The sequence below is a fragment of the Streptopelia decaocto genome (assembly GCF_964273445.1).
Source record: "Streptopelia decaocto genome assembly, chromosome: 3".
NCBI classification, from domain to species: Eukaryota; Metazoa; Chordata; class Aves; order Columbiformes; family Columbidae; genus Streptopelia; species Streptopelia decaocto.
In genome coordinates this window covers 31061913-31084451 of record NC_138656.1, presented here as the reverse complement: position 1 = coordinate 31084451, position 22539 = coordinate 31061913, and positions in this window count along the sequence as shown.

The following is a 22539-nucleotide window of genomic DNA, read 5'->3' as shown; positions in this document are numbered from 1 at the left end:
CCCATTCCATGTGTCTCAGCTGATCCACAAGTGTTTTTCTGCCAAGAGCACTTGCCAGGTCAGGGAAGACGATGAAGCCACAAGTAGCTGCATCAGCATAGATAAGATCCAATATGTCTTGTATTTTTGTAGCCTGTGAATGTAATATTAACAGAGAAAGAGGCTCACAAAGAGCACACTAAAGTAGGCAAGTTAAATATCTACAGCAGATGGTGTTAGGCAGGATGATAAAAGACAAAGAAGCTGAAATATTTGGTAAAATGTTTGGCAGATAGACAGGTTTTGTGAGGAAAAGGAGTGTGCAAATAAGAGCCTGATTTGGAAGCATACTTAACCCTGGAAAGCAGGGGAGTGTTCAAGAGAAAGGATTTGATCTGGGAGGAGAAGGCTGAAATAAGACAGTGTGATAGCACATGCATGAAGGGACTCAGGGTAACAAAGAGCTTGTCTAGGATTTATGAGGAAGCAGTTTTGCACCAGGCTTTTATTTTTTTTTTGCACATCTTCAGGATAAGACCATTTATACAACAAGAAGAGCAAAAGAGACTTTGTATGTATATACATAGAAAAATACTTATATATATATTCAGATATGTGTACACACGCAGTTTGTAATAAATAATTCAATACAGTATCCTGAAAGCTTCTTGCATGGAGAGTGGACTTTTTTCCAGGCTATCCAAGACAACAAACAATGGGTCAAGCCCAAGTGAGCACAAGGAAGTACTGAGGTAATACAGGTCAGTATGAGAGGTGGAAGACCCCTGAAAATCTGGCAGCCTGACCTTTCTGTAGGCTGCACAAAGGGGAGATATAATGAGAGTCCTAGCAAAGGATAATGAGATATTTGAGGATGTTTACATGCAGTTCTCCCAGAATGCTAAGAATAATATGGAAAAAAGGACTTGCTGAGCACCTTAACCAGCAACGGGAGAGACTGTCTTTGAGGGCTGATCAGAGACAAGATGAAAATTCTCAGCCTGAAAGAGGAGACAAGCTCATGTTTGATGCAAGAGGGAGGGGGTACCATTGCTGCCCTGTCATTCTCTGGTGACTTCCAGTGTCTAGACCCTGCTCTTTTCTCTTCTTTCACACACAGAGTGACATTTTTATCAGATTTGATTTTTGTTCTTGCTACTTATCAGCGCTCTGACCTGTGAGCAGGATTTCTTGCAGTTCTGATGATTTGAACTGTTATTGCACATTTCTCCAGCTCAGATTCTGTATTTAAGCCTACATGCATACATGATTCCATACAGGAGGAAAGCACAGCGAGACAATTAAAAAACGTGTATTCCCTCAAGTCTGAAGTTGCTGGGGCATGACATGTCTCCCAACATGCATGAGAACCTAATTCATGTCAACTCCCAAAATACAAAAAAAAAATTTCCCAGTCCCATCCACTGTTTTTTGCAAACACATTCAGACAGTCTGTACTGCTGCATCGTTTCTTACTATTATTTGCTATTTGCTGACCCATGTAGTTTTGGTGGGAAGTCATGCAAATTTGGGTGGTTACTGAGTGTAGCTTTGAGGTTTGGGATCTTTTCACAGGAACTAATAGCACAAGGACTCATTTGGCCTGAAAGCTCCATCCAAATAATCTAAGATGGCCTCTTATTTACCACCAACCAGAGGACATATTCAGATTCACTGTTCTTTGGATAGATTCAACACTGAAAGATAAACATCTTGCCTAGATTTTACAGTCTACAATGGAGCAGAATTCACCATATGCCATTTACATAATTCTAATTTTTAATTACTCTTATGGTAATAAACCTGCTTAATATTCCCAGGAGAAAACAGACCAGTTTTAATTCCCAGTCATTGACTCTTTTTGTTTTGTGGACTGAACACCCAACTGATGGTGGACCAGATCATAAGTGTGCATCTGTTTGAGCCACCTTTATGGTCAGGATGACAAACAGGCCCTTTCAGCATGGTTCAGCTCAGAGACAGACACTTGCGTGGACATCTGAACTGCAGAGACTGAAAATTAAATGAATGCCATGATCAGACTGCTTGAGCCAAACTTTAATCTTCTCTCTTGAAAACCGAAGCAGCTTAAACTCCTAGGGCTCTTTTCTCTAATCATCCCTTCAGCTCTTCTCAGAACCCTTTCCCAACTTTTATCCCTATGTTATCTGAATACCTTTCTTACAAATCACATTGTTCACAGCATGCACACTCTCAAAATTTATGCAATCTGGTTCCTCTCTTTCTGGGCAACATAGGTACCTCACTAAGAGACAGTTTTTAAAGTTAAGGCCAAAAAAAAAATAATATTACTGTAGCAAAAGCAATTGTGGTGAGAGGTCTTGGCATGACTGAAGAAATAACATGGAAGCCAGCAAGGAACCTGAGCCAGGCTCCATGTGCTCAGAGCAATTATTGTTGTACTGCATGTGATACATTCTGCATCAACAGATTTTTACGCCAAAAAAAACAAACAAACAAAAAAACCCAACCAAACAAACAAAAAAATGGGGGGGAAGGGAAACAGGGTTGGGCTAGCACTTGTTCAGCTTTCCTTCCAACTGCCCCCTCTTCTGTGCCGCTTTCAGCACAATGGTCTAGCTGCAAATGAAAAAAGGCAGTGAAGATCAAAGGGAAACAGTAAGACTTCAAGCATCGAGGTTTGCAGAGATAACACAATTATTCTTTCATTTTAAAAAATTAAATCTCACTTCCAAGAAAACACCGTGTGCATCCCCCATGGGCTCCCCATCTGCTCCACTGGAGGAGCACAGGATCACTGTCCATACCAATCTCAACAGCAGGGGTGAAGGATGGAGCACCAGCCATCTGGAGCATTCCCCTGGGACCTGGCTTGTATCAGTTAATTATGAGATGTAGCAGGTTTCCTCTTCAAAGCACTTTACAAATATTTATTAATTAGACCACACTGCTCCCCCCTTAGGGACAGAACTGATGCAGTCTCTGTATGTACAGAAGAAAGTAACAGATGTAGATTAGCTGACTTTCTCAAGACCTTCTGAGGAGTCAGTAACAGGGCATGTGTTTGCTCCAGTCCTGTGTTTGCTCATGTCCAAAAAGTCCATTCAACCTACATGTTACAGTCCCTGCTCCACAATAAAGGGGACAGGCAGGGTTTGCTCTACTGCATGAACAATACAAAACATGTTGCAGTAACCCCAAACCTGACTTTATGCTACAAACACAGCAACAGCAGTAAACGGCAGTAGCGAATATATTTTTAGTTAATCGAGCAGAAATAGTGCCATTTGCTTCACAGAGAAGTAAGAGAAGACCCTCAAGTCCTGAAGGCATCTATCAATATCTAGTACAGGGTAGTGTCGTGGTTAAACCTGAGCCAGCAATATAACCACAATAGCTGTTTGCTCACTCCCTCCACACACACACACACACACACACACACCTGAATACGGGAGAGAATCAAAAGAGGAGGGAGAAACTTGTGGATTTAGATAAAAACACATGAATAAAATAACAAAATAACACTAACACGCTACTACTACTACTACTATATATATATAAAATGAAAACACCATATAAAATAAAAGATACCCAATGCAATTCCTCATGAACTCTGTCTGCACTGAGCACCCAGTCCCAGGAAGCAGCACCCTGGTCTCGAACAGGCAACACCAGAGAGAGAAGAGAGGAAAAGGCAGAAAGGCCCAGAGGCCTCTGCAAATGGCAGGATCACAAGAGGCTGAACTAAAGAAACTCCTGAACAGAACACCCCAAAATGGAGCAGAACCAGAACTGGGCTCTAACCCCATCTGTCCCAACCCCGTTCAATCCCAACTCTCCCTAAATATGAAGCATGACACTAGTGCCATGGATTATTCTTATTGATCAGCCTGGATGTCAGTCAAGGCCTGCCCCATCTGTGCCCCCTTCCCAGCTGCCTTGCAGAGAACTCCGGAAGACCTTGGCTCCCAGAAAACAACAATTAAAAAAATTAACTCTGTTCCAGGGCATTATCTTCTTGTTCTCAAACTAAATCCAAACAGTGACCATGCTAGTTACAAAAAAGAAAGGTATCTAACTGCATGAAGAAAATTCACATGCTTTCAGTCAAACCAGCACAGGCTGTTTCCACATAAGCAGCACCACAAGTAGGGGTTACCAAGGAGTGGCTGGAGGACTTGGTGAGTGTATCAAGGCAATAGCTCTCTGAAGTGCCCTGGTCAGCAGGGTGAATCTCCATCTCGTTTATATTCTACTTAGCAGCAACAGAGTGGTGTCATTCACCACTGAGTGCATCTCTGGGGAGGGAGCAGGACCTGCAGGAACCTGGGAAGAATTATAATGAAGGGTTTGAAAAGAAAACCTGTTGGCCTGAAGTCTTTGGAGGCAATATAATGGCTGGAGACCAGATTCTGAGGAAAGTAAATCAGATTGCACAAGCACACGCTGCCTGACAGTCTGTAGATACATGTAAGAGTCCTACATCTGCATTAAAATGCAGCTGCCTCAGCCAATTTGCTGTACAAACAGCATTATGCACTGGCACATTTTCAGAGGAAGAACTGAGGATAACAATTTTTAAAAAAAAAACTATAGGTGAAATTTTAAGTAAGAAGAGGATATGATTAATCAGCTTGCAGCTTGAAAATAACCCGAGTTATGTACAATATTAATAAAAAGTGAAATTTCATACTCAGCCAGTCACAGTTTCATTTTGCTATTGCACCTGTCAGATGGCAGCACCAGTGCCACAGCAGTTTCTGGTCATCTCCTCAGTCGTCTTTTCCACCCTGAGAAGGCATCATCCTTGCAACCAGACCTCAACTCTGCAACCCCCCTTGGAAGGCTTTTATTCATGAACTCACCCTGCACCTCCCTAGGTTGGATCACCCCTCTGATGGTGATGCAACAAGAAGCAGCAGCAGGTGTGATCCTAGTGGTGCCTCAGAAGGGCTCCGCTTTGAGGCATGAGCACAAACATGGGCATGAGAGTAGGACCAGTAGGACCAGATATCCGAAGAGCCTCCCCTCCTTTCCACTCAATGAAATGTCACAGGTGATTTGAGGAGTAAAAGAAGCTGCACTATCATCATGATGTTTTCAAAGCTGTGCCCATTCTCTCGACTGATCCCTGACTTTGGCACAGATCATGAGCAATGAGGTTGCACCTCAAAGAGAAGATTTTTCACTGACACATGAGACAGTATTGGGTGATCAGCTGCCTCTGAAACAATCAGACAAAATGACTGAAGTGTAATTCTGAAAAAAAAAAAAAAAATCCCAAAATATTTTGAACATACACAGTACGGACAACTTGCGGTAACTAGCAGAAGGCTCATCAACTGAACTATCTATTAGACTTAATTAATCAAATTATACAATAAAACAAGATTTATCCCTGCCATCCAGACTCAATTTTTTTACACTAGTATTATTAAGAAGGGAAAATCTGAATTTCTTTGTGTCCTTTGTTCAGTCATGGTTGTAATACAGAAAAAAACACAGTCCCTAGATTTAAACAATGTGTGTCTGTGCATGTGTTATTTTTTTTTTAATTATACTAAGTAGCTTTTAGGTCCATTCAGTATCTCTCCCCACACAATGACTTTTTCTGAGGCACCTGCAAATGTTGCCTCTAAAGAGCTGTACCAAAGAAATGTCAGACTCACCCCATTATTGCATTTACCAAAAAAAAAAATAAAAAAAAAAAAATGCATACACCATCCAAGACCATCCTTCTGATCCTAAGAAAACCTCACACTCAAATGTTTTCCCTGAATCTTCAATGACAAGGTCAAGTAATAATACTCTGAAATAACCATGTCACTGCAGAAAACTGACTTGCTCCACTAACGTGCTATATACACAAGAGAGTGAAAGACAGCTGCTTGGGCTATAAAGAGCAACAGCCTGCAGACGAATCGTGTGCTTGTGATCCTCTCAAATCCATTGGAGGAAAGGAAGGCAGAGTCACCCTGTGCTGCGCTCTCTGAACTATTTGAACAGCTGAAGTATCTCCTTCAGTGCAGTGTGGGTCTCCTTTCCCTTTCCCCTACACCACTGTCATGCCCTTGGTATTAAAATCACTGCAACAGTTAGTAAATCAAAATTGTTATATTCAAGTTAATGCTTTGCAGCTTGTGGATCTTGGCATAATAGCTCTAAAACATGAACACCCATTGACTGTCAGAGCCCACAGTTCAGAGGTTGATTTCATTTAAGAGAACATTTTCTATTTTATTTTACATTTTCCATTAAACTATGCTTTCAGTTCAGCTGACAAGTGTCTTTGCTTTAATAACAACAATACTAAATGGTCAGTTGATGTTCTCCCCACAAAGGTCTTCCTCTACAGAGGAAGCCTGTTTCAAATATCCTTATCCCAATCACACATGTGGTCAGACTCTCTGCAAAGCCACAGTTGTTTGAAGGGACATCATCATGTAAACACAAACATATTGGCACAGGTTTCAGTGTTAGCCACTAAGTGAAACAGTTCATTTCCCTTCACAAAGAGTCCCACTAAGGCTTCTACTAAAGCAAAAGCATCTTTAGGGAGTTTGCTTTGTGCCATTTTAACCTTCATGCCCTCAATAAAATTACTTGTGGTTTACACCTATATAAGCTATAGTAGAATTCCAGAGTAAGATGCTTGGATTGATGTTTATTGGAAAATCTCTGAAGTGTAAATCACTTGTACCTGTTTCTTTAGCCTTGACACTACACACAGATTTCCTGCAATTAACTGCAATTGTTTGCACACAAAGCTGCCACCATAATACAAGCTTCTGTAAAATCATAGTCAGTGTTCAGCCTTGAAGTATGCCACTTTTGAAAATATATAGATGCTATTACTAGGTGGAAAAGCCAGCTTTTTTGAAATATTAGGTTTAATAACCACTCCTTGTAACAGATTTTTTTGGCTCCTCACAAGGGAGAAGAATCGGACTGACTGCAGTAAAGGCCAAGAGTAGGTTTCTTAGCTGGCACACATCAAATTATTACTCCCAAGTTTGGTTTGGAGATGAGCTAATTTGTATCAGAGGTGTCCTTCTTGTTTTTCTTTTTTTTATTATTATTGTTTTTCCCTCATCCTGTAGAACTTGCTGCCTTTGCAATGAAAACACAACCTTCCCGAAGCTCCTTAGTTAAAAAGCATAAAAGGATACCTTATGATTAAGACTTGGACTGAGATCTCCTATTCCCTTTTGCTTTGCCTCATGTCCTTTTGCCCAGGACATTAGCAGCCTAACTTGGAAGAGTTCCATGATCAAAGTGTGGAATAAATCTTGAGGGTGCAAGTTTGAGGAACTCAAAAACCAGAAGCCAGTTACCCAAGAATCACAATTGTAAAAACAATGAGACTTATGAATCAATGCTGGTCTCTTTTTGTCTCCCTTCTGAATTGTGAGAATTAGCATGTGGCTGTATCAGACTTTCAAGCTTACTGTTACAACCTGAGAATTTCAGACCTTAAATTTTGTTTTATTTTATTTTTGAGGAGAGCAGAGGTTCTCATGTAATGGCTTCTTTCCAGGAGCTGTGGCTTGGAGAGACACCCTGCTGATCACAAGACCCCCAGTAAGCTCACCAGTGATTTAAAAATTAATCCATGAAGCAACCCAGTTCCTGTAAAATTATCAGTAATTAATTAGGTAGCAGGTGGTGAGTTCCAAGGGTTTTATTAGTATTAATTCAAACTGGAAATTAGAAATAAAAATGAAGAGTCAAAATAACTACAAATCCATAAGAGAGGTTTTTATTAATCCTTTCAGTTCAGTGCCATGGAAGATTAATGAGTTCTGCTCATCCCATACAGAACCTTCCAAAATATGTATCTCAGAGCTAGGCTGGGGAGAAACAGCTGACAGAAAAAAGGGAAAAACCTCAACTCGAACTCAAAGAAAATTTAAAATTAGACTAATGCTGCTTCAAATGTGCACCTGTATTTTTATATGCATATCCAGAGATTATCATTAAAATTATACAAAGAAGATTCGTGTCACCATGATTCAGTATCATTGTGGGTTATGTATGTGTAGAGGAAACACTTGGGAAGTTCAGCCCAAAGTTCACCAATAGCATCCTCTCTTTTCTTTAATTTCTCGAATTTAAAATGTTTTATCGCGCTTTTTTTCGAAAAGTGCAATTTATCTGCAGGTAAGAGTTACCTAAGGATTTGTTTCAAGTACTAGTATTTTAAAGAAGTGGAAGCTGACTGAAATATGTGTATGCAAATCCAGCATTTTCTTTCTTTACTTTAGATGTGTCCAGAACAGCTCACTGTAATTGTAAAGCAAACTGTCCTTTGTCCACAGTTCACCAGCTTTGTCAGATTTAGGATACAGTAGGCAACTTCTGCAAAATCCGCCTGTTCAAGACTCAGGTTCAACACAGTACAAACATCTGAAACTTGATTTATGTTAGATATTCATAAATTGGTGGTCTCAACCCTACACAGAGAACTTCAGCTAGATATATGAAAAGGCATGACTTCCCTGAGGTTACCTTATCATGTGCTTAAAGCCAGGGTCAGCTCGGCAGCTAGGTGTGGTTGTCAGGCTTGCTGTAAAGCACAAAGGAGGCTTTGGATGCTCTTTCCAACCAAATTTCAAAACTCTCTTGGTGAAATGAGAAAATTCTTTGCACTTTTGCTTTCCCCAATGAGCACATCTCTAAGAAACAGAAGATACCTAATGGGATTCACAAACCAGGAAATAATTTAAGTCTGAAACAGCTGAGACAGAGTGAAGATGGAGTAAACAGGAAGACAAAGTCTGGTGTTTTGCAATGTTGACAGCTGTTCACAAGAAGAACTTGGGTGACCTCAGGCAAAGAAAATACCTGAGAACTCATCCTGTGACAGGAAGATGATTTATTTAATACCATGCAGCAAACCTCTTGGCATCAAACGATGCTGTCCTCATCTCCATAGGCAACAGTTTTTCCATAATGAAGTGAAGATATGAACAGATAAAGAGCCCTTGTTTACATTTCTGCTCAAGCCTCCTGCCATGTACTAATTCAGTCCCTTTCTCACTTACCATACTTCTCTTATTTGTGATGCCATCTCAGTGATTTGATCGTGCACACTTCTTGCAACTGCCCCATGTCATTGTTACCCAGCCTCTGTGTGTATGTCCTCTAAGCAGCAGCTGTTTCCTTGGTCAAATATGCTCTTTTGGTGATACCTCCTAGAAGATACCCAGCACTCCTCCAGGAGCCAGCGAAGTGACCAGGAAGTCCCAATGCTTGTGTCCTTGTCCTCTCACTTTTTTGTACTTCCTTCTATCTCTCCAGCTCCATAACTAGACTTTCAGCTCCAGTTGCCATTACTTCTGTACAGAACTAAGAGTACCTCCAACCTGTCATAAAAATAACTAATAAAAACTGAGACACATAAAGGGGACAGGCAAAAGGCAGGAAATTATTACAGAATCATCCTCAGTGAAGCTTCTACTCTTCCCTTGAAAACATCTAACACCCATGAAAATCGATTAGTACACTAATCATAACGTAGCCCTGACAAAGTCTGGCAACTTCTGTTTTACTTGATGAACAGATTAGATTATTTGAGAAGCTCACTCACAAACACTTCATTGTTAAATATCCCTTAATGTTTTCATCAAGATGCAGGTCCCAGTCCCCCTTCTCTAGCAAGGACTGGAAAGCAGTGCTGGGGTCACAAGTTTTCAGACTCCCTTTGCATTGTAACATGTGCTTCAGAGGATTCACTAATTCACTGTCAAGTATTATGAAAAATAAGTTGAACAAAAATCTTTTCAAATCAATTCCAAATATAATAAATCAGCTTCAGGTATAGTTTTCCTTATGGGTCACTGTATTTTTTTCTGTATATATTTGGTTAACTAGTTCACTAATGTATCAATCTACCCTGGGATTTTGGGTCATTAGTGCAATTTAATGAGGCTCTTCTGTGTACAAAACTAACATTCAAGCCTGCAACAATATGTATTTAAATCAAACCTCCAGTGCTGTTATGTTTTTAACAAATATTCAGCAAGTCCCACACCTAGATAAAGAAGTTGAAATGACAGATCCCTTGCCACATTCAGCTGCAGTTAGAAAATTCCTGTTGAATGTTCATGTATTTTCTGTCTTTCCTATTGGCTTGTTTCGACTTTCTTTCCTTTTTCCTGCCATGGCAGATGAAGTGGATGTAACAAATTCTGTCCTTCACTGGCAGAAGACTTTGCACCCAGGAGAACAGCTGACCTTGAGAACCATAAAGAGAAGCCCGTGACTGTCACTAGTCTCCTGCTGAAGGCAAGGACCTGCGAATATATGTTGGCAAAGCAGGTGTCTCTTCTCCCCACACAGAGAATTAAAGCTGATGATGACATCCTTCTGCTACAATACATTCCTTTCGCCCAGAGGGCGGAGGTCCATGCTGTGTAACTGAAATGTTCCAAACCTTCTGATGGTTTATACCCAGTGTTGTATTGCTACATGATGGAAAACTTGTTTTCAGCTAGAATATCACATATATACATTCATGCACACGTGCACACCTACTTGCAAAGAACATTCTTGTCATTTCAAATTCAGCAAAAGCAAGCAAAGGAAAGAAATGTTAGAATTGAAGATGCATATGCAATGCTTATGTGTGACTTCAATATAGTCCCAGGCTGGCTAATTTAATTTGATTTTTTCAGCTCCCTGAGGAGTTCTCTTATGCTACTTCATTCTTAATTTTTATGCTAGAATCTTCCCTTAAAAAAAAAAAAAATTCAAAGATTTGCAGAGAATGAAGACAACTATTGCAAACACAAAAAGGTTGTTGAACGTTGTGGAAGCAACCTAAAGTAGTCTTTACTCATGTGGTTATTTTCTGGCTCCCTGATATGTTATCTGAGGGTCTGGTTGGCAGAACTACACAAAAGCAGCTGCAGACAACAGTGGCACCACACTGCAAACAGAGCTTGTATCACATTACTAGTTGTTCTCAGTATCACATATGGGCATCCAAAACTAGCAGCCCCTTTCGACTCTCTTATTCCCTCAGCTTCCTTGCTCCAAAGAATGGAAAACAGCACCCCAGTTCAGTCCACCACATCATCTGAAGACGAAATAAAGCGGGAAGTGTTCAGATACATCAGTGGCATCAACTCAGGAAAAAAAAAAAAAAAGTGGAAATGATTCATGCAGTTCTCAAAGCAGGGTCTGATTAGCTCCCAGTAATAAGGGGATGTATCTTCACCAGTGGTGGTAAAACAAAATATTGAACAGCTGCTCATTAAATGGACTCTGTGTATCCTGAGCCCTGAAAGGAAGCATAAAACATAAAAGATAATGTAATTAAAGACTATCAGAGCACAGGTGCACAAAGCACTAAAGGAAGTTGCCTGGGCAGTGTTAATTCAGGCATGGCTTCCATTTTGAATGCCTGCTTTTGTGACCCTGTTAATATTCTCTGACCATAGGTATGACTATGCATAGGCACACATTTGTGTGCGTAGCTCTTATTTACAAACATAGTGCTAATGCCATCTTCATAATGACATTGGTTAACATGGTCCTAATGACAGGCAAATGATGAACCGAGTTAAGACACAGTTTCATAGCTTCCGCATCCAAGTGGGGCAATTATGCTCATTCATCAAATAAAAGAGACCAAAGAGTTTTACTTAAATGAATGTGATTATGTGCAATTGCAGTCATCCCCTCTCTATCCTTGACTAGGGGCTTTGTGGTTTTTGTTGCTGCAGCTTAGATGGCTGCTAGTTAAACCAGTTCATATGCTGCTTGGTACCTTTCAAAGAGGAGCAGCACAGCCCCATGAGACTGGAAGCCAGAGGCTCAGACTTCAAATCTTCTACACACACACTCCAGAATCACCTTTTCCAAAGCCAAAATTCAGCTTCCCTACTTGCTGCTGTCTAACCAGATTATCATTCCTCCAGACACTAAATTAAATCATAAAGCACTTCCCACTGCAGCACGAGGCTCATGCTAGTTCACTGTCACGGCTGCATAATGCAAACGATTTCCTCTTCTCCGGCTCACTGACTTTCATTGCAGGCAGCGAGAAATCGAGGCTGTCTGAACGTCAAAGTGAATTTACACGGCTGTAACACATAGCTGAGATCCATGATGCCTCTCAGGGTTGTTTCTCTAATTAGTTGGTGGAGAGATCAGAAGAAATTACTTGAAAGAGAGCACAGCAGCAAGGGCAGGTAAGGGACTATGTCACGAAAGGAGGGAAGATGATGCAGGGAGAAATGCAAATAAGGTTTTTTGGATGCCATGCTTCAGTTAGATGCTAAATACACGATTGCAAGTCATTGGGCTGTTTTATTGGGTAAGGATTTTTTATTTTACCTTTAGGGAGCCCCAGACTTTGATATAACAGGGAAAGTATGTTTTCAAATAACAGGTAAAAGGAGATCTCATTGCATGGAGTATCACAGGTTTGCAGTTATCCAGCTTGTACCCACAGATAGCCACTTTCCAACGTGGTAAATATTGTGGGGACTAATGCAGGCATACGCTTTCTGTAGTCATTTAAGTCAGGTAGCAAACTACCAGCTCAGAGCATCAGTACCTGATTCACACTGTGCCCTGTTGCAAACCACTGCACAACATATTAAGTCGTTCAACTAGGTCATTCATCGAAGCCTAACTATCAAGTCTGCAGGAAAATGAGGAAAACTCATTACTCCTGACTCCACATTTAACGAATACAGAAAGATTTTGAGATTTCCTTGCTGAGAGTAGGGTCCATGTTTACAGACATTAAAGCTGATATGTTGGTGACAAAGCAGGTGGGAGGAAAATTGTACTCTGGCAGCTGGCTTGCCAGCCCCAGAGCCCTCCTCTTCCCTTGCACAGCTTCTGCAGCTGCTGTTTCTGTCACGAACTGAAGAGAAAGTTGGGCTTGCACCCCATTTTTCAAACTCCTTGTACCATCATCCAGGTTCCTACTTATCTGCTCTGGTTCTCTGGAGAAGTGAGAGTGTTATGAGTTATATACCTAGTACTAAATCGAGGCTGCCTTTGGGGATAAACAGTGGTTTAACACATGAAGTAGGTCCCATATTCCCTGCTCGACACTTATCAATTTAAGTTGGCAAGCTCAGAGGAGGTAGCAGCAGCCAGCGGTGCTGTAGGACCATTTATTGACATTTCAATGCATCTGGCATGCACCAGTAATGCGCTCTAGGGATGGGGGATGTTTAGAACCAAAGTTTAAAACTAAAACCATAATGACAATAAAAGACAGTGGGTAAAAGGAGAAATAGGAAGAAATGCTGAGGAAAAAGGTCAGGGGCACCTACTAAATCTGCTCTCCTATCAGAGAAATTGCAATGTGAACACCTGTTCTGAGATGTTAACTCCTCTATGTTGCACCAGTGAGAAGGTCACCTGTAGAGTTAAAGTGTTGTTGGGACCAGCTGGGTTTCCCTCCTGACACCCTGCACATCTGGCCACTCCCAACAGCTCACTGCAATGCACATTAACTCTCTGACCCTTTCTTCCTCTGCTCTTTTTGCACCATGGGGAGTAGCTCACCAGGAACACAAGTGAGAAGTGACTCTTAATGGAATGAAATACAAAATGATCCCACAAAAGCCCAGCCCACAGCTGATGAAAGCACCTTGTGCTGACATCAGCTGCTGCAGAGGGAAATGTTGACGGGACTATTACCAGCGATTTCACTTAGCTGATGGCAACCTTGACCTTTGCTGTGCCTACAGGCAATTTGTTTTCCTGGCTGCTGGGAAAGCTGGTAAGTCCCAAGAGACATTACAAAAGTGATGCATGCCCTGACCCTGTGTCATCATCATTTGCTATCAGAGGGCTCTTTCCTGAAGGCTGTAGCTGCCAGCAGTTGTGGCACAGCTTCCCACTGCCTCCATATGGTAATTCACGATATGGTGCGTGGTGGGGGTTGCTCCTATTGAACCATCTCACTACTGAGCAAGGAGCAGGGAGACAGCAAGCAGCAAGTTTCACAGATCTCCACTGTTCCCTTGCTGTTAGATAACGCAACTTTTCTTTAAGCTCTGGATACAATTGCAGTAATAAACAGTGAAACATCACTTCTGAATAGCAGCTTAGAGACACTTGCAGCAGACAAAGTGATAGCCACAGGAAATAAATTTCAGTTCCCCAGAGAAATCTCTTCAAAATCAATCTGAATACCCATTCAAGTCACACGCATCCAAGACATCCACGCAAATATCCTTGCAGATAATCAAATCCAGTTCAAGATCCAGGGCAACACACAGTCCAGAGGACAGCTTCTGGAACCCTGTTGCTTTGACTATTGAAATCTTCACGTACCTAGGAATCAAAGCATAAAAATGCACATAGACAAAAATCATCACCTTGACCTGACCTGACCACCCATGTAATCTGGAGACCTCAGAGCACTCTTGCTATCTGGGCAAACAGATAGACAAACACCTCCCTTCTGCTGTTCCCAGATAGCTGGAAGTACGTTCACTGTAGTCACCCAGTGAGGGGATTACATAGATGTGGGTCAGTGAGAAGATCCTGCATTTGATGAAAAACACAGCTCCTGGCAGACCAGATGAACAGGCATGAGCCAGTGATGTGGCAGAGGAAAGGGAGAGGTCCTAGTTGTCCCACGCTGTTCACTCAGAAAGAGGCTCCCACCCATGCACCACTGCAGCAACACCAGAAAGCCATGGATTAACTGCAGTGAAACACAGGAAATTCTCCTAGATAAGGAGCATCATGGACTGAAACAAGGGCTCTGTGGCTCCTGGCAAGGTGCAGAGCAGGAAGGGTAATAGGAGTATGATGAGACATAGGGAAACGGGCACATGGCTGCACCACTCAACTCCATGGCTGTCCTCCACCGTAAGACTGCCCTGGTCTGTAGAAGAGGCTTTGCCTCTTGGCAAAAAAACCCTTTACTAGAAGACCTCTCACTGTTGTCCAAGAAGGATCATTACAATGGAGCCAGCTTACAGCTCACAGGCATTAGGTCTTCAGGATCATCATGCTACAGAGTGTTTCTGGAAAGCAGAGGCTCCTCCCTGACCCAGTTGCCACCATCAGCCCCAGTCTCATGTTCTGTGTCAGCATGCAAAGACTGCGTGAGAATAGTCACGTTAAAAGTTCGCCTAACAGAAGAGATCTTAGAGTGAAGTAAGGTGAGTTTGATCAAAGTCAACTTTTTCTTCTGTCTTCCCATGAAAGATATATAGGGTTTATTTGTTCCATCTTTGGAAATCTTCATATTCTGTATTTATTACAAGAAAATTTCCCTTCCTCAATTCCTTCTGCCTACACAAATGTCACTAAAGACAACAGCAACTGAATAAATAAAACTTTTACTGGGCTTTTGAGAATCCAAGCTCCTACATTAGCACTGTCTCAAGTTTTCTACAGCAGTCACAGATCTTCCTTAGGAGACTAATTCAGATGCCTCGAGCAGCAGAGGAAACTATTGTTATATTTAATTTTATTATAGATGTGACATATAATGAACGTAGCCTTTCCATCCTCTGGGTTGTCACAGAGAAATTCTTGTATTTTTTTTTTTCCCAATAGCTGCATTTAGAGGATAGTATAACTAGACTACCATTCAGATATCTGGTTTTATTTCCAGCTATGTCTTCACTGTTTCACTTTTCCAGGTCTCTTCAGCTTTGGGGAGATGTAGGCAATCGGCTTTGTAAAGTGGAAGTCTTCTTGCTATGCGCACAGGCAGCAGCTAGTACAAAGGGACTGGGATCCCAACTGCAATCTCTGATTGTAATTTAAACGTAATTAATTCAGTGTCAGTATATTTTACTATTGATACTGTTTAATGAAAGAAAACAGTCAACTCCTTTTGGGTTCTTGGTATGTCTTGGGTCTCTGAACCATCAGAGATTTCATGACAATCCTCATTATCTTAAAAAAAAAAAAAAAGAAAATTATAGACTCCTGTGCCTCTGAGTCCAGTGACCATGGTAGGCACCTGCCCTCAGAAAAGCTGCCAGGTTTGCACTCAAGTCCAGATTTGTCCAGAATTACGTTCAGGCAGGAATTATACAAAAATTATATGAGAGGTTGGCCCTTTCAGTGGCATAAATCAGGAACATTAGGTCTGACTTAAAGGCACTACATCATTTATAGCTGTTGAAGAGAAGGGTCCTTCATATTCAGCTCTAGCTGCTAAACTATGGATGTGGAACAAAGCTGTAGAAGCAGCAGGTCTGCCTGGGCAGGCAGAAGCACCAATAGCCACAACCACAGTTAGAGAAATGTTTAGTTAACCTTCAAGTCTCCTAAAGAAAGTCTGAGTTCCTAAAGTCTCTTTTCAAAGGCATTTTTCAGGTTCATCAGTTTTGGTCGCAGGTATTGGACAGACTGCTTAGCTGCCAGATCTATGTCAATCAGACCTTCCATGCTAAGTCAGCCTTCATCCCACTTACTGAGGAGAAATACAATTCTGCTGGAACTACTTTATAGTGTTTTTGCTTTTGGGAGCAGGACTGCAGCAGTATATGAATAGCAAATGCTGCAAACACTTCCTTTCTGTTCTGCTGATGCCCTTCAGTCCATGTTGTGCAGTGACCATTAGTACATCTGAGTCTACTCAGCACCCTCCCAACTCACGAGCTGGATTAGCCTCTATGTCAGGTCATACTCCTTTTCTCTGTGACCAAGGTAGCTTTTGAAATGAGGTCTCCAGAGAAAAATATATAGAACCTTCCCTTGCCACTCTCACGTCATCCCACTGTTGTATTGCATTCAGAGAGGACAGAGGAGAATCCTTTCACAGGAACTCAACTAGATTTACACGTCCTAAGAACTATTAAAAGACACTCCAGATTTACACATCTAAGAAGAATCACAGGTCATTTCCTAAGAGATAGAAATTCATCTTCTGGAGCAGCTGGAGGGAAAAAAAAAAAAAAAAAAAAAAAAAAAAAAAAAGGTGGAAGAAAAGGTTTAGCCTGAAAAATGAGCTTGTTCAGGGTTATTTGTTCACCTCTCATCCCCTCTGGCAGTGGGGTGCCTCCTAGTGAACAGGTCTCACAGGGGTCAGTAGGACTCTTCTGTTGCCCAAACCTTTCCTCACGGACCCCTCTCCCTGCAGCAACAAGGAAGATAACACCACCTCCCTCCACACAGCTTTGTAAGAGGACATTAAAATTTCTCAGGCAGAGCTGAGGTGGACTCATTGTTTTTCCCTTGGGATTGGGAGCTGGAGGCTGTCCAGAATGGAGTAGTCTTTTGTCATTAAGCTATCTCACTCATTGCACAGTAGATCCAGACAAATCAAGCAGCATCTGCATTTACAGAGGACACTGGTTCACCTTTTATGTCTGCTATAAAAGTGAATTCTCTGTGGCCTTTTTTTGCTTAGACATCATCTAGGGAAGAACATGATTGCTTTAAACAGGGGTACAGATAATGGAAAAGTGTTACATCAGTTTCTCCTATTTACATTCTTTTACAGAAAGAAGTGAAAAAGGTGTTTTTTGGGAGGGTGAATGTGTCACATTTTCTCGGACCTTTAGCAAATGTCAACGCTAATCTTGGTGATGTTTAAAAAAAATCCAGTCTGCTACCCCTTGCTGATGATGGCCTTTTCACCTGGGGAGAGCAGAGCAAGTGGAACAGGCATCCGAATTGATCCATTCTGTGATTAAGTACTTGAGTGCTACAGAATACAGAAACAGAAAATAGGGCTGCTGTTTAATTGTTTCTAACAGTGGTGCCTCTTGGGATGAGGAAAAGGGTAAGGAGTGACAGGTGAGAAAAGATATATTAAATGAAAAAATAATGCCTGCAATGTGGCATACCAGGATGAGAGTCACAAGCTTTGGACCTAAGCTGGAACCAACACAACATAAATTCAAGCCCAGAAAAATGAACTCCTGAGCTATTCTGATAAGAAACATTTATTACCTTCCCATCAGGGAGATTTCTTTAAATGTGTTGTATTCAAGACCTCCTGTTGCTTGACAAGCCCTGCAATGGCAATGATCCCTGTATCACCCCTTTCAAAGGATCCTGAGGGTCTCCCTGCATCACAGTGTGTCCTGCGGTACATGACCAAGGCACAGCTCAGTCTCCAATATCAAGGCAAAGAAATGACACTGGGGAAGGCAATTTCTAAATTTCTATGAGTGAATATATATTTACAAAATAGCCGAGGCACAGCATAACAACATAGTAACTCCTACAGCAAGTGTGGTAAGAGTATGTGTCTTCAAGCCTCAGGAGAAGAACATGAGCAGGCTCAGATACTCATCTAACATTGAAGTGCATCAGGCTTCCACTGAAGCTAACAGAAGCCTGCTATCAATATTATTGTGTTTTTCACTGGTGGAGAGGAGCATACCTGCTAGAGGTCCTTTAAAAAAAAAAAAAAAGAAATAGATAAAATATCAAAAAAAAACACCATCAGGTTTCTGATACTTAGAGTTTGGCTCTCTCAGTGGTGATTTCAGTGCAACCCACATGAGAAAAGAAAATCTCCTTTATCTGGCAGCCTAAGGGCCAGCGATTCTACACAAACACTTTATTCTTCCCTGAGAACAAGATTGTCACACAAACACAACTGCCTCCTGGAGGCTCCCAGAGCTGAGAGGGGATAAGTATTCAGCAAATAAGTACACATCTATACATAACAAATCTGCATCTATTCAAGATGAAGGCAGGCTGCTGGCTGTCCACATAATCCAGCATTCATGCCTACACAAACCATTGTCATATTCCTGGCACTTCTATGCAATCTCAGAACCACGTACAACTAAATCTGTATAAAATCAGATAATCCATTCCAAAGGAAAAACATAGAAATTGAATGCAGCTTGGTGGGAGAAGGGAAAAGAAGGTTGCAGAAAAAAATGAACAGAAAACAAATGTAAGCATATTCAAACAACTGTGGCATTTTTGTGGACTTGTAGCAGGAAAATAGGAAGAACTAACACCATCCTATTTACAGTGTCTAGCCATCTATGGTAACTTAAACTGCCTGTCACCATTTCTTCTTGCTCAATTAAATGCTGCTTCATATCCCCATCAGACCTACATCAAAGTGGGACTGCTCTCTGTACTGATTTCTTCAATATTTTGACCCACTTGCTCCTGGGGACACTTAGTTATGTTTATCTGCCCACTGTGCAGGGCAGCTCCCACTTAGGTAAGGAGGTTCCCTCAGTGATCCAGTGCTTTGCCCTGACACAAACAGCTACGACCATGTGGACGCCTACAGCTTAGCTTCTTATTTTCTCAATGTCTGATCAATCTTCAAGTTGTTTCTTCAGGAAAGGGGCATGGGATACTTTAATTGGGCCTCAGAGATTTATATTTGATATATCATTTCACCGAGAGCTTCAGACTTTCCCGAGCCAGCAGCAGGTGCAAAAATGGCTATTCTAAGTCAGGCCAAAGATGAAAATGCTCCAGTGTCTTGTCTCTAATAACTGTCAATAACTAAAACCAAGGTGAACAGCATAAGAAGAGGATGAAAACAGAGTGACCCTTTCCCAGTTATATTCTCCTACCTTCTGGCAATCTGCTGTTCAGAAGTTTTCTGTAACATTATCCTCTGTGCTTAAAAATAGCCTATGACAAATTCTTCTATAACTTTTTCTAACAGCATTTGATCACTTGACTGTTTGCTGTGCATGCAATGTAGTAGCTGGTTAGACAGACAGTGGTAGATGCAGCAAGAGGCTGTGTTTGTACTTGAAATTTTGTTCTGCCTGAGCAGTGCATGACACATGCTGTGTTGGCATTGGGCATTTTGGAGGTGAGCAGTTACCAGACAACATCTAAGTGAGGTAGAAACTGAAATTCAGATGAAGTACCCAGACTGCAGACACATTCAATTAATTTCATTAGACAAGGGATCTCCCCCCGGCTAAAAGGCTTCAAAGTGGCGGAGGAGATAAATTATCCTTCCAATTCAGACTCATGGCCATTCACCACCTGGGAAAATGCTTGGATTATTATTAATTTCCGCCTCCCCCATCCACCCACTAGCAGTGGAAAATATCTGTAAATAGATTCAGGAAGAGGGGACATTTCCAGAATATAAACTTGAGCTTTCCCTTGATTGCTTTCAAACTTGACTCTTGCAACATTCTCAGTTCCCCCTTCCCTGTCCAAGCCTATCAGGTTTTTTTACTGTTTCTGAGGACTTGTTTAAAAAGAATGCCAGACATAATACCACCTCATCATTTCCTCCACTAGATAGATTACTTTTTGGGGGGGCAGAGTACAGTGATTTTCACTGACCTTACAAAGAGACAGAGATAAATAGCCTGTAAGGGGAGAGGTTAGCATTCTGTCATAAGATGACATCAAAGAGCTTGGTAAAGCACAAATCGATCTTAAGTTAGTAGGACAGCATAGATGTGGAATGACAATCAATAGCTGCAGGAAAGTATTGTTCCATTTTCCAAGACACAGAAAAATCCACCTGCACAGATGTACAAGCTATTTCCAAACATATTTCTTTTGCAGATGGTTCAAGATCAAAACATTGGGAAGGAAAAAACAAGAGAGGGAGGTATTTTTTCAGAAGCTTCATAAACTTCTTCCCATATATTTCATGATGAGACAGATCTTGGGGAAAAAGAAGGTGAAATTCTCATCCTATTCTGGCCCACCAACCTAAGATAAAAGGCCAGGCTAGAGCTAAGTGGCCTCACATGTTTACACCTACTCCCAGCAGTGCACTAGACAGCAAGAGACCTTGTAAGAGGCGTGTGAAGAAAGAAATAAAGAACAGGAGATGGAGAGAGGGCTGCATCCTTGGCCTCTGTAGGACTGCAATGACCACAGCAAGTGCTGGAGCCCAGAACGCAGCCTGAGATGGCAACTGTGTCTTACAAAACTGCTGATATTTCACTGCAGAGGAGCCCTGCTCCCAAATCAGTAGAGGACAAGAAGGCAAAGTATTGACGTTAGGGTTCATACTGTAGTGCAGAAACCCCCAAGGTGCTGGTCAGGACTGGAATACCCTAGTGCTGCTCAGCATCATACGAAGAACTGTATGGGAGAGTTTTGCTGTTAAACATCTGGCAAATTAGGCAGGTACAGAGGAAGAGAAGGGCGTCTGTATAGACAAAGTGCTCTGGGGACAGCAGATGTGTTCCACCTTTCCCCTCCCTTGCTGCATAAATCTAAAGAGTGTCCAGATACTGGAGAGGTGAGAAGGCTGGACACACACACATTTCTGATGTTTGCCTCACCGGGTGTTTAAAGACTCCAATCAGACAGAGGGCTTACTTAGAGGTAGGGCTACTACAAGCCCTGCCTTAGGTAAGCAAAACCAAAGCAGCCACTGTCCCTTCCCTTCAGCACTGATGATAAGTCACTTACATGCTGGGCAGGAGCTGCTCCATGTTGCTGGGCTGCAGGAGGTGAGCAGGGCAGCCAGCCCTTGGGTTGGCTGAGCCACCCGTCCTGCCCACTCAGCACCTGGGAGGAGATTAGCAATGTCCCTACCTTCCCTAGGGGAACTGACACAAAACCCAAGTGTTTTGGCTTGCACTCTCCCTAATCCCATGTCTCCCTCCTTCTCAAGGCCACATGTGTATGATCTCCAGGGAACCTTGGAACAGAGATCAATTTTGCACTAGTCACATTTGTGTCATATTAGTGTCTTACAGAAAATACAGAATGTTAGGGATTGGAAGGGAACTCAAAAGATCATCTAGTCCAATCCCCTGCTGGAGAAGGAACACCTAGATGAGGTTACACAGGAATGTGTCCAGGCGATTTTTGAATGAGGAGACTCCACAACACCCCTGGGCAGCCTGTTCCAGTGTTCTGTCACCCTCACTGAGAATAAGTTTCTTCTCAAATTTAAGTGAAACATCTTGTGTTCCATTTTGCACCTGTTACTCCTTGTCTTACTATTTATTGTCACTGAGAAGAGCCTGGCTCCATCCTCATGGCACTCACCCTTTATAGATTTATAAACATTAATGAGGTCACTCCTCAGTCTCCTTTTCCCCCAGCTAAAGAGACCCAGCTCCCTCAGCCTTTCCTCATACGTTCCTCTCCCTTCATCATCTTTGTTGCCCTGCGCTGGACTCTCTCCAGCAGTTCCCTGTCCTTCTTGAACTGAGGGGCCCAGAACTGGACACAATATTCCAGGTGTGGTCTCACCAGGGCAGAGTAGAGAGGCAGGCGAACCTCTCTCGACCTACTAACCACCCCCCTTCTAATACACCCCAGGATGCCATTGGCCTTCCTGGCCACAAGGGCACAGTGCTGGCTCATGGTCATCCTGCTGTCCACCAGGACCCCCAGGTCCCTTTCCCCTACACTGCTCTCTAACAGGTCATTCCCCAACTTATACTGAGACCTGGGGTTGTTCCTACGCAGATGAGCTAAATTGCTGCTGAGGACATGGGAAAGCAAAGCAGTTTCAACCTCCATTATTTGGTCAGCCCTGTACCACTGTTTTAGACTGTGCCTGGAAGGAAGTCTAACACATAGGCGGGTTTCAGAAACTGAATTGTTTGGCTGCAGACAAAAGTGTAAAGACCAGGAGAGAAGGAAGAGGAGCAGAGCTGAAGTAAGGATGAATGACAAGAGGGAATGGGAATCAGTTTCCCAAGTCAC